Here is a 13,169-nt window from a genome sequence, read left to right as displayed (position 1 = left end):
TCTGGGTTCTTTAGGCAGGTGTAGGTGGAATCTAAGTGATCGGCAGGACGTGCTGTGAGCCCCGCGTCCTCCTACGCCGCCATCTTCCGGAACCTCCTCAGTTCCTTTTCTTAATGTGAAAATAATTTTAAATTAACTAGATACAAACTTTCCTCCTATAAGAAAGAGTAGATTAAGTTATCTTCTCATATTTCCTTTTATTATAAATTTGGAGTGGCCTCAAGAGAGGGTGGTTCTAGTATTTAACCTCCTCCGGATAAAAGAAGAGAATTGTTTTTTCTGAGATTCAGATGGCCAAGAATAATGCTGTACATATATAACATGAGCTTGAAGTCAGCTGTATGAACCTAGACACATTTCTGAACCTCAGTTTCTCATCAGTAAAAAGAGGATAATACTTACCTAACATGACTATTTCACAATTAAATCATATGTTGTGTATAAAGTTTTTTTCACTGCACTGGGTACATAGTAACTATTTTAATGCCATATGGAACAGAAATTAATCTGTATACATTGGAAGGGAATTAACTTCCTGTCAAGCAAATCAGAAAGCTTTCTAGGACTAAAACATGTGTTTTCTTTGGACATTAATGAGTGTAGCAGTTAGGGTTAAATCAGGGAAGAAGCACTAAGTGACATGGAATAAAGGACTAGATCTTACTCATTTGAGGAGCTGGTTAAGATGCCTCGGCACAGCCAGTGATCATGAAGAAAATCTGGATGTGAAGCCAGGGAGAGCAAGATAAACTAGAACCCATGAGCACAAACTTGAGCCTTGCCTCCAACTTCAACAACAAAGCTGATGCCTTCCACCATGGAGATTCACAGGCTCCCAGTCCAGCACTTCAAGGAGCTGAAGTTGTGGGCTCAGCTGCTGACTCATGCATACGAACAAGCAGCTGAACAGTGACAATGTATGTGAGCCACAGCAGTGACTGACATCCTACACCAACCTTCAGAGCATAAGGGCTGCTGCCTCACTTGTGTTCTCCAAAGTTCACACAAATGTATTTGTGGCCAACCCAAACTAGAACCATATAGAGAAGGGAATTTTGAAAGACATACTTCCAGCTTTGCTAAGGTGGCACAGGAGGAAGCCAGCACACCGAGGTTTCCTTTTCTGTGGCCACTGTATGTGCCTACCAGGTTAAATCTTTGAAAATTGTCTAAGGACAGCCTGTATGAACATCAGTGGTAAAGTGAAAAATTCTAAATTATCATAAATCTGGAATGAACTCAAGGGACAGCCCACCTCTCTGAAGGTATCATCCCTATAGCCCACTGACTTAATCTTCCAAAGCATATACTGGAAAATCCAACTTCAAATTGTCATTTATCTATCTTCAATCAAGAAATTGACTAATAGAAGTAGTAATTAGGATAACATGTCTAATCTACCTGAAGGGGTTTGTACTTAATACAATATGTCTAACAGTTCCTTAAAGAATCTCTTTGCATACTCTGAGGAGGAGTACCACAAGGCTGATACCTGGACCACGTTACCTTAGCCACTTGGCGAATCTCCTTCACATAGTTGCATTGCATCCTGTCCTCATTTTGTAATCAGATGACTACCCTAAGAAACAACCATATGAAATCCAATTCTTTGTTTACTATGAAAATATTTTTAAGGATACTGTGTTTTCTACTCCTTTGTGTCCTCCCCCATATATGTTTTTATAATTGGCTAAAAGCATTGGCTCCCTGTGATAACAATGTATGGAAAATATCTGATACAGTATCTGGCACTGCAATAGTACACAAATATTCTTAGTATCTTTCCTTCAACCATACTCCCAAAATTTCCTCACCAGTGGGATGAGAACAAGCCAAACCTAGTCTAGGTACATTTAAGGCAACCAGTCTAGAGAAGTGGCAGCAAACATCAGGCCCTGTAGAAATCTAATTTTTCATATCTGAGCTTGCATAAATTGCTTTCTTTCTCTTACTCAGTCTTCTCATTTACAAGATGAGTGTAACACTGCAGAGAGGACTCTGGAAAATGCCATCTAAATTGATACCATAATGATGATTTGATTCCTGCTGCAAACACAGAATTAAAAAAAATTCCCATCAAGTCTTTCTTTCCCTTCTGTTAGATAAAAACAGTTTTGCTTTCTTAGTCTCAAAATTGTGTCCTACTAGATGGCCTACTAGATGGTTCAGTATGGAAGAGAAGAAACAGTATGATTTACCTTTTCAACTATTTTATTATCATATAGAATGACTTATAAAACTTTCTAAATTTAATTTTTATTTTTACCCAGTAGTCTCTTTGAAAGATTTTCTGATACAAAAAAAAAACCTCCAGATCAAGGAAACTGCAGCAAAAGTAGCAGATGTAGAAACACTTGAAGTGGTTGTCTTGGAGAGTTTGTCTAGTCTATAAAAGCAACAATCTCAGAATAAGAGCTCAATAAAAACATACTCTTAGCCATAAAGGTATTTAGATAAAAGCTAGCATTCTTGGAACCCATTACACTGACATGGCAAAAATTTCATGTTGGGAAAATCTTACAATATATCAGAGCAACAAACCTAAAAATAACAGTATCCAGAAAAAACTGGTTAGTTTCATGTTCTTCTAAGCCAGTAAGTCAATAGCCAGGAAAATTTTTCAATAATTATGATTCAGTAATATCATTGCTGACATCATTATCATGCCGTATACAGTGTCTTCATTTGAGATTCTTAGGCTTTGTGCATCTTCATAGAGGTGACTATTTTTATATTATTTATTTCTCTTTTCTTTTACATATAATTTATTTCCTTGTCACTAAGTAGTCTTCAGAAGGAAAATCTGGTTCTCTCAGTTTTTTCTGATCATAAAGGTTTCTTTGTCACAAAAGATGGGTGAACGTACCCTGATTTCTCTGACACCTAGATGTTTACAGTTTGTTAAATGGAAGTGTCAGGAGCAAGAACTGCCCTAGCTCTGCTTTTCACCTGTTTAGACTATCTGCCTCCATCTTGTGCAAAATCTGTGTTCATTATACACATTAATCAAGCACCCCAAAATAGCTGTATGTAATATGGCTGGCAAGAAGTTATTTCCATACATAGTGGAGCTTTAGCGTAAACTTAAGTGCCTTTCAACATTTTTTATTTATTTTTGGGACAGAGAGAGACAGAGCATGAACGGGGGAGGGGCAGAGAGAGAGGGAGACACAGAATCGGAAACAGGCTCCAAGCTCCGAGCCATCAGCCCAGAGCCTGACGCGGGGCTCGAACTCACAGACCGCGAGATCGTGACCTGGCTGAAGTCGGACGCTTAACCGACTGCGCCACCCAGGCGCCCCACTTAAGTGCCTTTCAATGAATAATCTAGCATTAAGTATTAAGAATGACACTGATTATGGGTATACATGATTCCTAAAACATCAGTTATTGGATATACATTAGTGACTAAGGAAAAATGGCTATTTTTCCCTTCATTTTAAAGTCAGAATCATGTACAGTTAGTGATCTAAGAGATATTCTAAGAGCATTTGGTCCAAATCCCTAACACTGCAGATGAAGAAATAGAGGTCAAGAATAGTTCAGTGACTTGACTGCAATCATAGAGCTGGAATATGGGCTAGAATATGAAGAACTAGAAGTCAGGTCTCCTGATTCCTACCACATTGTTGCTCCAGTGGTACAAAGCATTCCATTCTTGGTGAAGTATAAATGTTCCAAGTGTGTCACTCCAGCTGGTGTGTTGAGAATAAACTGAAGGGGCTGAGGCAAGTGTGGGCACAGAGAGTGAAGATGTGATCTGGTTGATTCCAGTGAGAGATGACAGTGGCTTACCCCTGGGCTCTGAAGTCGAAGTGCTGAGAAGAGGTTGCACTCTGGATATGTTGTGAAGGGAGACTGGACAGAATGTGCTGTCAGATTACATATGAAATGCCATAATGCATAGCCTCAGTGTCCTGCACACATAGGTGACTAGTAACTGTTTGATTTCATGCTTTCAACAGATAATTGTATGTCACGTCCTGTGCTAGGAGCTGAGTATAGCATGGTGAGCTAAAGCAGATGGTTTCTGCCTTCATAGAAACTAATGCAGTAGTTAAAAACCACATCTTGAGAAAGTAAACCAAGTAATTTTTAGGCATTGCATAATAATCAGCAGTGTATCAGGTGAAAAATTGCATAACACAATGAATCAGCTGCAAGAGATTTCTCCTGGGTAAAGAATTAGTGGAGAGGCAGGCTTGCCTTATTTGGATCACTGATTTCCTCATCAGTATTGACATAGGGTTTTTTAATTGCACTGAGCTCAATTAACACTGTTAATAGGTTTGAATAAAATGTGATTGCAGTCCCATCCTTGTCTAACTTGGCTGAGCCTTATTACCTTTCTGTACCTTAGTTTCTATCTCGTTTGCAAAATTAAAATGTTAACATGAGCCTTCCTCTCATGAAAATATTATTAATGGTCGCCAGAAAAAAAAGAAAAAGCCTGCAAATCTTTATTTTAATCCACAGAGCAATATAACTTGCTAATTAAAATTGACAAAAGCATGAAAATTAGAAATTGATAAAATGTTTCCAGTTTGAATTATCTCCATTAATTTAAAGGTGTTACCCTTAATATCTTTCTGTTATGTAGAATCCTTTCGTTCACATAGCAGTGTATTTATATCACATGTCATGAGAGGTTTTCTTAAGTGAAAGTCATCGTGTCAGAATCAGTTTTTCTTTACTCTCACATTGTTACTATGACTACAGAATACTTACTTGGGAGGCAGTATTGCACAGAGTGCTTAGGAGAACAGGTTTGGGGATTGACAGACCTGGGTTTGAATTTTAACTGCACTATCTCTATGGTCCTGAGCTAGTTGTTTACACAATCTGTGTCTCAATTTTCTCTCCTTTAAAATGAGGTTAATGATAACAACTGTAAAGATTTATTGTAAGGATTAAGATCAATAACTGATGTAGAGTCCCTAATACTATGCCTGACACAGAAGCCTTCAGTAAATGATAATTATTGTGATCCAAGAATGACAGTTCCTGTTTCCCAAGGGCGGTGATTCTTGTTACCCTTCTTAGCTCCTCACCATTAATCACTCTTCTTCCCACCTTACCACCCCATAGGAAAAGTGGAATCACCTTATGGGATCCTGTATAAGATCCTGTATAAGACTCCCTTCACAGTCTGATGTACAGGGTATTCTTTTGATGAAACATAGATTCTGCCCAACCTAATGAGTTTGACCTCTAGATTCCCCTTGCCAATTACTGCCTTTTTATTGTTACTTGACTAATAATTTATTAGCATGCTTAATATTTTTAAAAACACTCTTATTTTTTTTTGAGTGCCTGTGGAATCATTTTGAGTCAACGTAAGTCGGGTTGGCTTTATTGACGGAACCGAGAGCAACCTCACCCCACTGTACTCAGAGACCTCGTGTGTGAGCAGTGTCTCTTACCCTTTCTGCTCACTTCACAGTTTCCCTCTCAAGCACCAGAATGCGAGGCTACCACCAACAGGAAACGTGTTCAATTCTATGCTGTTATTTCTTGTAAGTGGAAGATTTCTTGATTTAATATTCAGTCCGATTAAAATCTCACCCCACTTCCTTATATTTAGGTCTTTTTTCTGCCAACGGACACTAATGAGAAAGTAAGGCAAAATACTTTTCTTTGTGAAATATTTAAATCTCAAAGGCTTTGTTATTTAAAAATTAAATAGGTGAAAGTAGCTATCATTTATTCCAAGTGTTTCAAATTGCTAAGCACCTTCTTTTCTTATGTATAAGAAAATAAGCTATTGGTTTGACTAGTCACTGCAGAAATGTTGGAACTTTGCAGAAAATTACAGTAAGAGGAAGTTGCTATATTGCAACAAGAGAGTATTTTGATTGCAAATTTTTCCATAAGTGTGGCAATTTGCAACTTGAGAAGAATTTAATAGTAGCTGAGCTTTCAAAATGTAACACAGAAACTGTCATTTTCTTCCACAATTAAAATAAGTGCTTCTGAAAGTTTCAGGATAAGAATGACCCAAATTACCCTCCCCCACATTTCCTCATCCAAAAGAGGGGGGAATGGAGTTTGAACAGAACATCTGTGGACAAAATGAAAGATAAATGGTCTTTTCAGGCAAATGTCTGAAAAAGGGATCTTTTATAGCCAAACAGAATACTATTGCATGCATCGCCATGGTTAAGTAGAGGATCAACAATACTTTCATAATGGCCTTTTATTTTAGCACATTCTATTTTTATGGGTAGAATTATGATTTCAACATGTCCATTCATAATTCATCATATAATTATTCGCATATATATCTTTTGACACAGATTTAATGTCTTTTTGCCAGCCACATCTTGAATTCAAATTTAAACTGTTAAGTGCACTAAGACTGTCTCGGTGCAAGTAATGCTAAAGGAGAGTGGATAAAAAGGAATATTTCTTAACCTACCAAAAGAAAGCCTAGTAAAGAATAGACCTATACATGGATTACTGAAGAAAGGATACTTAGCTTGTTTATATCCCCTGCTGAAGGACTTCTTCAGGTTGAAACAATCACTTTAAGACTTTAATTAAGACTACATGGAGGCAGAGGGGGCAACTGACTGGCTCAGTTGAGCGTCTGACTTCAGCTCATGTCATGATCTCGTGGTACATGAGTTCGAGCCCCACATGGGCCTGCTTCAGATTCTCTGTCCCTCTCTCTCTCTGTCCCTCCCCTGCTCACGCTCTCTCAAAACTAAATAAGGCTTAAAAAAAAAAGACTACATCCAGGGCACTTGGGTGGCTCAGTTGGTTAAGCATCGGACTCTGGATTTCCACCCAGGTCATGACTCATGGGTTCATGAATTCAAGTCCCGCATTGGGCTTTGCACTGGTAGCACAGAGCCTGCTTGGGATTCTCTCTCTTTCATTCCCCTGCTTGTGCTCTCTCTCTCTCTCTCAAAATAAATAAATAAGCTTTAAAATAAATACTACATCCTTGCTCTTTACTGATGGTTTGCTCAGCTTCCATTCACTCAACCAGTATTTATTGAGCACTTTCTCTGTACTAGGCCCTGTCCTAGGCAAAAGATAAACAGTGCATAAAATAGAATTCCTCTTTCATTCCATTTACATTTGGAGGGAAGGCTGAGTAATAAACAAGAAATATAAGTATACTTTATCTTTTTAAGTTTATTCATTTATTTTGAGAGAGAGAGAGAGAGAGAACATTAGTACGGGAGGAGCAGAGAGAGAGAGGGAGAGAAAGAATCCCAAGCAAGCTCCATGCTGTCAGCAAAGAGCCTGATGCAGGGCAGGGCTCAAACTTCTGAAGCAGTGCAGGATCATGACCTGAGTCGAAATCAGGAGTCAGTCGGTTAAGCCACCCAGGTGCCCCTAAGTACTTTAATAATGCTGAGTGCTAAGGAGAAAAATAAAGCAAGGATGGAAAACAGGAAGTATTGAGGGCAATGAGAATAACAATTTTAGATAGGGAAGCATAGGAAGAATTTACTAAAAAGGAAACTTTTGAGTAATGATTTGAAGAAATTAAGAGAATAAGCCACAACAACATCTGGGCAAAGAACATCTCAGACAAAGGCAACAACAAGAGTTAAGGCCCTGAGATGGGATTTTACTTGGCATGCTCTAGGTACAGCAAGTGTGGCTGGAGCAAAGTTAGCAAGAGTAGGGGTAGGAGGCAAAGGGGCCAGGCCATACAGGGTCTTCAAGTTCTTTGCAAGGATTTTGGCATTTGTTCAGAATGGGATGAGAAGCCATTTGAGTTTTGTGTAGAGGAATGACATGACTCAAATCATATTTTAACAGAATCACTCTGGCTCTTTTGTTAAAAATAGAGGGAGAGCAGTAAGGAGATATTTCAATAATCCAGGTAAGGGATGATGGTGGCTTAGACCAGGATGCTACTAGTAGAGGTAGTAAGAAGAAGTCATATTATAAACACATTTAAGACAGAGTTGATATAGCTTGCTGGTGGATTGGCCATGTGATGTAAGAGTTAAGGTGACTTCAAGATTCTGGATGTCAGCCCCCATGAGGGTAGGGGGTATGGAATTGCTGTTTACTAAGGTATAGAAGACTGAGAGAGAAGCAGATTGGTTGACAGATAGTGGATATCATAAAGTCCATTTTGTATACATCAAATCTATTGAGTTAGGACACCTGCAGCTCAGCCAAGAAGTCCCAGCTAATGATATGAAGTCGTAAATTACTAAAGATCAGAGTTTGTAGACATTCTTAGGGAGAAAGTTGAAAGAACTTTCACCCAGATGCTCACTACAATAAACAGAAAGTATTAGCAAGGGCATTAAAAAGACTGAATAATAACTTAGGAAATAAGATTAAAAATACATTTTTAAGGCAAATAATCTTCACATATGCTTACAGAAGGAATCTATTTTTGGTGGTCAATAAGCATTAATGAGTTTATGCTTTAAATACACACACACACTGTCACACACTCACCCTACTCCAAGCATAAAAAGATATGATCATAGTCAAAAACGAGCTAGTCTCCAAGGACCAGAAAAAAGAACAAAATTGTTCAGTGATAAATGGGAACTAAGGCACATACTTGATAGCCTCTGCGTCCTGAAAGAGGTAGAGATGGCTGTGAGTCTAACATAATGGGTAACAGAGAACAAATGAACTACAACTATTTCAGGAAATGGAATTGACTCACTAAGTGAAACCAACTGGAAAAGCAAGCAGAACTTCCTCACCCATGAGTAAGGAGGTTGAATAAAAAAACAGCCACTGACCAGAGCTATGACTTGTACATGGGTGATACTTTCCTAATTATATACAACTTGTGGAAAATCCACAAAAGCCCTTAAAATAAATTTTGAAATAATAACAGGATGATTAAGAACAGTGGATATTCGGGGGACCTGGGTGACTCAGTGAGTTAACCATCTGACTTCAGCTCAGGTCATGATCTTGTGTTTCATGAATTCGAGCCCCACATCAGGCTCTCTGCTGTTGGCATGGAGCCTGTTTCAGATCCTCTGTCCCCCTCTCTCTCTGCCCCTCCTCTGCTTGTTCTCTCCCTCTCAAAATAAATAAAGAAACTTAAAAAAAAAAATAGTGGATATTCAAAAGAGCCAAACTGGGGCGTCTTGGTGGCTCAGTCTATTAAGCATCCGACTTAGCTCAAGTCATGATCTCGCAGTCCGTGAGTTCAAGCTCCACGTTGGGCTCTGTGCTGACAGCTCAGAGCCTGGAACCTGCTTCAGATTCTGTGTCTCCCTCTCTCTCTCTGCCCCTCCCCCACTCACACTCTGTCTCTCAAAAATGAATAAATGTTAAAAAAAAATTTTTTAGAGAGCCAGTACCAACTAGACATCCTGGATATATAAAATATAGCCTGTAAAATAAACACCCTATAAGTGGAATAAACTTTGAATTGGATACAGTAAGTGAGAGAATTGGGAAGTTAGAAGACATCAGAATGAATTTACCTAAAAATCATTGCAGAAATATAAAAGGATAAAAAATATGAAAGATACAAGGATGATAATTGAGAGGTGGCAATATATGTCTTCAGGGGAAAAAAAGACTGGTAAAAAAGACCATTTGAAGACCTAAGACATGAGAATTTTGAGAATTAAAGAAATAATATCTTCAAGTACAATACAATGAATGTGAAATAGGATTAATTAAAAGAAATTATAACATATACACTTCATAGTACAATTGCAGATTATCAGAGAGAAAGAGAAAAATATTTTAAAAGCTACAGAGAGACTAAAGACAAATTGTAACAAATGAGAGAGTAGCTACAGTTGTCCTAAGAGTAGCAATAAATGCTAAAATAAATCAAATATATTCAAAGTGGTGATGAAAATTAATTTCAACCCAGCATTCTATGCCCAGCTAAACTATTATTCAAGAGGGAAGGATTTTTATATTTTCAGACATAAAAATCTCCAAGAGTTTCGTACTCACAGTCTGTTATGAAAGAACTTCTAAAGGATATACTTAAGCATGAACCTGGAAGAAGGATGATCTGAAGCTAATAAGAAAAATACAGGGGCGCCCGGGTGGCTCAGTCGGTTGAGCGTCCGACTTCAGCTCAGGTCATGATCTCACGGTCTGTGAGTTCGAGCCCCGTGTCGGGCTCTGTGCTGACAGCTCAGAGCCTGGAGCCTGTTTCGGATTCTGTGTCTCCCCCTCTCTCTGCCCCTCCCCCACTCGCGCTCTGTCTCTGTCTCAAAAATAAATAAAAACATTTAAAAAAATTTAAAAAAAAGAAAAATACAAAAATAAAATATATTATAAATTTTCACTGTCAGGAGAAAAGCATTCATCATCATGAAAGCAAAGATTCCAGGCCTCTCTCACTCTCCCTCTCTTTTTTTAGTTATAGCATCTTATATGATCTGCTGTATTAGGCATTATAGTTATGTGTCTGTTCTTAATGTCATGCTTATTTTAAATTTCTCATGATGTCATTAGAAACAAAAAAAGTGATACCAGTGAAATATTTGTCACTCAGAATGAATATTTCCATCAGTTTTACTAGAAAAGACTACACAGGATTATAAATTTGCACCTCAGGAGTGCTTAATCACACTGTTGCTGATAATATGATAAAACCTTCACTGTCAGGAACTTATTTATGCATATGAACAATGAACAGTTTTTAATATAAGTTTGTAAAGACTCTTTTGATTATGAGACTGTTTCAGGGGTCCCCAAGATCACACACATGTTAAGTTATTCACTAGAAAGACTCATGAGAGTCAACATGTAGTTCTGCCCACAGCGAAGATTTACAGCAGTGACACAGCAAGGATGTATAGTCAGAGCAGCAAAGAAAAAAGACACCTATGAAATCTGGAGAAATCTATGTGCAGGCTTCCTATGCTCTCTCCTTGTGACAGATCATGCAGAGGGCATTCTCACCCAGGCAGCAAAAATGCGGTCACACGTATAGTGTCTCTGCTGAGGGAAGCACATTAAAGACTCAGCACTGAGGGATTGTATTGGGTTGGTCACGTACACATCCTCTGTCTAGCAACTACAAAACTATAGATTCCTGAAAGGAAAACAGGTGCTTAGTCCATGGGTGGGCAAAACCGTCTTATTGCTTAGTGAATCTCATGTCATTTTAGGGAACTGTTTACCAGCCAAGTTCCCAGATGGCACCTGAGTGTCAACCTTGCAAGCAAGCTCTTCTAAGATAGCAGCCTCAAACCTGCTGTATTAACTCTTTTCTGCAGAGACCTATTTCCTTAGCTGTAGTTTTCATTGTTTTTCTTATGACTTTCAAGAGCATATACAGTTGACCCTTGAACAACACGTGTTCACTTATATGTGAGCTGCGTGGGTCCACTTATATGTAGATTTTTTTTCAATAAATAGGAAAAAAATTTAGAGATTTGTGACAATTTGAATAAACTCACAGGCAAACCACATTGCTTAGAAATACTGGAAAAAATAAGAAAAAGGTATTATTGTAAGAATGTAATATATAATACATATACCATACAAACTATGTGTTATTTGTCTATTCACATTATTGATGAGACTTCTGGTCAAGAGTAGGCTATTAGTTAAGTTTGGGGGGAGTCCATAGTTATAGTGCCCCTAACCCCACATTGTTTAAGGGTCTACTGTACTTCAGTTAATTTTTTTACTTTAGAAAATGTCTAATCACTTGGACAAATAATAAAATCTCTCTTAAGATAATTTCATTGTTATATATATATAATATATACAAAAGACATCTATGGCTTTGTTTATTTGAATGTTGCATAAATCTATATTGTGTACGTATGAGTTCTTGGGTTTCAACAATATGTACACTGACTGTAATCACAATCAGTATGCAAATATATTTATGGGGAAAGAAAAGATAATATTATTAAAAAGAAATCCTAGAAAGCATAAAATATGTTTTTGTATAGATTTTAAAATAGACCTCTATGGGGCGCCTGGGTGACTCAGTGGTTTGAGCGTCCAACTTCGGCTCAGGTCATGATCTCATGGTTCGGGGGTTCGAGCCCCGCATTGGGCTCTGTGCTGGCAGCTCAGAGCCTGGAGCCTGCTTCCGATTCTGTGTCTCCCTCTCTCTCTGCTCCTCCGCCACTCATGTTCTGTCCTTCTCTCAAAAATAAATAAACATTAAAAAAATAATAATAAAATAGACCTCCAGGATCTAAGGAATAGCATGCAAAAGGCATAGGAGGTACCTTCTATAACTCAGTTCTTTCAAGCTGTCTTTTGTCCATGTAGCTTCCTAAAAACAAACCATCCCATCTTTGTCATTTTTAAAAATTATCAGCCATAAGATTATAAGGACCACTTGTGGAAACACAAAAAGAAAATAACCAATCAGTAATTTTACAGCTTAACAATTTAGGGGAAATCATGATATGTAAGTTACCTTTACTTAAGCACACTACCCTGAGTTATTATTTTGGAGCAAAGTGCACTCAGGAAAATCAACACAGCATAATGAGTTTTATTTTTTATGTTTTCTCTGAAAAAATTGATTATGAATTTACATAGCCATGTATCCTGCAAAGTTTTTATAAACACTTGCACACACATACCACGTGCATACATGTTTCTATTGCTTTGACACTTGGGTGATTATTTCAGGGTTATGCTGTACATCAGCAAATTATATGCTACTTACCTTTAGGACTGGTATCCACCCATAATACCATATTCATGAGAATTAAGTAAACCATACGCAAAACAAGAAAATTGCTATTGTAAGTAGAATGTTATCTTATGGACAAAGATACCAAACAAGAAAGTATGTCACAGAATACAAATGTGTTGTATAAAACCAAGACAAGTGAATTTTATGTAAGCAAAATCCAGTTACCCCTTACAGGCATACCTTTGTAAAGAAAAGAAGATTCTAGGTACCTAAAATTCATTTCAAAGGAGTATCTATGAATTGAAATTACACATGTTATCTCTATACTCAGCTAGCTAATCATATAAACACAATTAACCTTATTATACCAGTGAACAACAATGTAGCTTAGCATCTGACTTAGTATCTGACTGGAACCAGTGATTTATAGTCATTGAAAGCTAGACCAGTCAATACAGCTGTGGGTTTTTCTATTAAGACATTAAGCTTTTCTTGTAGTTAGCATGGAGTAGACAGGCAGATTTAACTGATTTAACAGGCAGCTAAACTGACTATTTAGCTAGGCAAGTATGATGGAGAGAGC

The 13,169-nt window shown here is 37.8% G+C and overlaps 1 protein-coding gene across 6 annotated transcripts in view; it reads left to right on the top strand.

The window, feature by feature from the left end:
* Window positions 1-13,169, top strand: part of CNKSR2 (connector enhancer of kinase suppressor of Ras 2) — a 302,678-nt gene that overhangs the window by 221,702 nt on the left and 67,807 nt on the right. The gene's annotated exons all lie outside the window — the stretch shown is intronic.

This window comes from Panthera pardus, unplaced genomic scaffold (genome assembly GCF_024362965.1).
Source record: "Panthera pardus isolate Hobbes unplaced genomic scaffold, ASM2436296v1 HiC_scaffold_27, whole genome shotgun sequence".
NCBI lineage: Eukaryota > Metazoa > Chordata > Mammalia > Carnivora > Felidae > Panthera > Panthera pardus.
This window is presented reverse-complemented; position numbering and strand designations above follow the sequence as displayed.